Here is a 4154-nt window from a genome sequence, read left to right as displayed (position 1 = left end):
AAGCACTCAACAAAATAGGAATATAAGGGAATTTCTTGAATATAGTAAAAAGTATGTATGCAAACCTGAGAGCCTATGTTTTGCTCAATGGAGAGAGATTAAATGAACTCCCTTTCAGAACAGGATCTAGGCAAGTATGCTAACTTTCACCTCTCTATTCAATATTGTATTAGAAGACTTAATAATAGCAATAAGACAAGAGAAGGAAATAAGAATTTTCCAAATTAGAAAGGAGGAGGTAAAATTATCTCTACATGCAGATGGTCTGATAGTATATTTTGAAAATCCTAAAGACTAAGAAAGAAAATTATTGGCTATAGTTGACCAATTCAGCAAAGTGACAGGGTACAAGATCAACATACAGAAATAAATTGGATTTCTCTACAGTGACGACAAAGAGAATATAGAACTGGAGCTAAGGAAAATAATACCCATCACAATAGCTAACACAAGTTTAAATACTTGGGAGTAAATATAACAGGAAACATAGGGATGCATTCAGAGAAAATTATAAAACATTACTACAAGAAACAAAAGAGACTTGGAGAAATGGAAGAATATACCTTAGTCATAGGAAGAATATACCTTAGTCATAGGAAGGCTCAATATTGTGAAAATGACAATCCTACCCAAGGCAATCTATATGTTCAATGCAATCCCAGTACAAATATAAATACCATTATTCAATGATATGAAAAATGCAATCTCCAATTTCATTTGGAATGGAAAGAGATCTCAAATAAGCAAATCACCCTTGAGACAGAAAAAAGGTAGGAGGAATCTCAGTCCATGAGTTCAAATCCTACTATACTGCTGTGGTGGTCAAGTCAGTGGTACTGGAACAATGACAGACACATAGATCAATGGAATAGAACTGAGAAACTAGAAATCAGCCCATCTACCTATGTTCAACTGTTTTTTGACAAGGAGATGAAATCAGTTGAGTGGGAAAATTATAGGCTTTTTAACAAATGGTGTTGGCAAAATTAAAAAAAGAAAATCTGAAGAAAACTCAAACAAGACCCACACCTCATATCATACACAAAATCTAACTCAAAGTGTATCAAGGACGTAGAACTAAAACCAAGGACTATAAATATAAACTTCATTAAAGAAAAGCTTGGAAGAACTCTGGAAGCCCTAGTCCACAACATGAACAGATTTCCAAGCATCCAGAACAACGCAAGACCAGCAGAGGGTAAAATATATAAATGGGACCTTCTAAGAATCAAATCTGTATGCACGTTCAAAAATTTCTCCAATGGGGTAAAATGGGAATCCACAGACTGGAAAAAATATTTGGTAGTGACATGTCTGATAAGGGACTCATATCTAGAATTTATAAAATACTCAAGCACCACAGCAAGATAAAGGTAAACAAGCCAATTGCAAGATGGCCACAGGATATGAACAGACACTTCACCAAAGAAGACATTCATATGGTGAACAAACACATGAAGAAATGTTCAAAATCTGTAGCTCTAAGAGATATGCAAGTCAAAACAACTATGAAATATCATGTCACCCCCAGTAAGAATAGCAAAGTTTAACAGAGCAGCAAACAGCAAATGTTGGTGAGGTTGTGGAGAAACTGGAACCTAGAATAAGGCTTAATAAGTCAATAACTGTTGGTGGAGTGCAAAATGGTGCAACCTCTATGGGAGACAGTATGATGCTTTCTCAAAAAGTTGGAAAAAGAAATATCATTTGACCCAGTAATTCCATTACTGGGAATATATCCTATAAAAACCACAACTGCCACCCTAACAGATATATGGACACCCATGTTTATTGCTGCTTTGTTCATAATAGAAAAGAGTTAGAAACAACCCAAGTGCCCTTCAACAAATGAATGGATAGAGAAGCTGTGGTTATATCACAGGAATATTGTGCAGCCCAGAAAAATAAGGAACTCATGGCATATTCTATAAAATGGGTGACCATAGAGGACATTATGCTGAGTGAAATATATTAGTCACAAAAAGACAAATACTGCATGATGCCACTGTTATAAAACAGGACTGACATGGAGGGTGGGGGGTAACTAAGAAAAGGGGGGATAAATAATGTACATAGCAGTGAAACAGATAAAGGAGAGAATTATCTAAAAGGAGTATATGTTAAGGTACTATTGGTATGACAAGAGTCAAGAATAAGAGCTGCATAGTAAAGTGGTTTGGGGTGTGTGTAAGGGGGTGTGTGTGTGTGTGTGTGTGTGTGTGTGCTGTGTAACAATGAAACTACTTTTTTCCAAAGAAAAAAGTAAACTGGGGTGGGGACAGGGAGGAAAGCATGCAACAGTAAATGACTGGAAATCCAAGTTCTTTTTACACTTACAATAAAATATCAATTAAAAAAAGAAAGGAGTTGAGTTTATTGGAAAGGTTTTACCTTTGTCGTGGTACTACAGAATGATTATAGACAAAGGTTCCATGAACACATGTTCATCTAGGTGTACACTGTTTTGTTGACAGAATTCCCCATATAGTAACATGTTTGCTTCTATATTAGTTAATTATTTTTCTACAGTAAAGTGCAAAAGTAAAAAAAAAGTCTCAGCAAAGATGCTTCAATTAATTTAAAATACACAATAATGGGCTCTAAAATAACAACTGCATTTTAACTAGTAAGTTCATTAAACATTTCCTAAACTCATAACCATTATTTTGCTTAGTCAGATGTTTTCTCAAAGGAGAGTTCATTCATTTTTAACTGCTTAAAATACATGATAAATGAAGCAATTTTCTTTTTTATTTACATTTTACCACTGGTAATATTTTATTAAAACCACCACCACAAAATAACATATTGTGGCTTTAATCACTGCTTAGTTTCTAGGGCAATGCTTTGTTTTACATTTAAAACTTTACTATCCTGTTTGCAAATGATCTAGAACGAAAATGAGATGTTACTAGAAATCACTAAACTATTTTGTTAGAAAACTCACATATTCTCTATATGTAAACATGCTCGCAAGCATAAACATGTATTAGAGATTTCTATTCTATAATAATAGCTTTTATTAGTGCTAAATTAAACTTGTAATATGGCAGTGGACCTGTGAATTTTACCTTTCAATAATCTATTTCAATCTTGTTTCAGAATATTTGAGATTACTGAAAAAAATTAATATAAACATTTGTTGTCATTCTAAAATAAAAACAATTAGTGACCTTTTTTTTACTATGCTTTAAAAAGATAGCAAGTAAAGATAAAACCAGAATTGATACTAGAAGAGATATTTCAATTTCTATTTAAAAGTAAACTAACTTAAGAAAATTGGAAAAATTATAAAGCAAACAAGTTAAATATAAAGTTTAAAAGGGGAGCTTTAAAGATAGTGTTCAAACAAAATATTCAAAATCTGGATTTAGAAAACCAAAATGGAAGAGAATTCTCAGTATTTCTCAACTGAAGAAAAATAATCCAAGTCACAAGTTGCAATATTGAGGATTCTACAGAAAAACAATTTGCAAACAAAAATTATTGAAATAACCTGCCTCATTTCTGTCATCAAGACCAGCTTTTGCAATTAATTAGTATTTTTATTATTTGCAACATTTCTATTCTAATCAGAAGTTATTATTGAGGTATTTTCAATAAATGTTTCATTATACTACAAAATCTTTAATGTCTGCATCTTTTTTAATTATTAGTGAAAAAAATCCTTATCATTGGACCTATATAATGATATATGAAGAAAAAATTGTCAACAATTTCACTTTTTTAAAGTTTTTAAATATAGTATTAATTGTTGAAGAACTAAATTATTTTATCTTATTTTGGTACAGATAACAATTCTTTGATCAAGACCAATAATTTATCTCACTAATAATCTTATTAATCTGAGGCAAAATGGCTATTGTAAAAGAGCAGTTAAGTGATTAAAAACTTAAGAAAAGAACAAAATTTCATTTTACTGTAATAAAAAAATCAATACTCATAATAACAGCAGTCAAGACAGTAAAAGATATTGCATTTGAGAAATTTTAAATCAAGGATTTCTCTAAGATTGTAAAGAGATAATATTTCAGTTTAAAGACTAAAAGGTGCCTGATCCAAGCCATAATATTTTCAATTGTTTCATATGCTATTCATGCTGGACAATAAATACAGTTCACAGAAGAAGTATCATGCCTTTGAACTGTGATATT

The sequence above is a fragment of the Elephantulus edwardii genome, unplaced genomic scaffold (genome assembly GCF_000299155.1).
Source record: "Elephantulus edwardii isolate Elephantulus edwardi_28Jun2011 unplaced genomic scaffold, EleEdw1.0 scaffold00043, whole genome shotgun sequence".
NCBI lineage: Eukaryota > Metazoa > Chordata > Mammalia > Macroscelidea > Macroscelididae > Elephantulus > Elephantulus edwardii.
Note: the sequence above shows the minus strand (reverse complement) of the source record.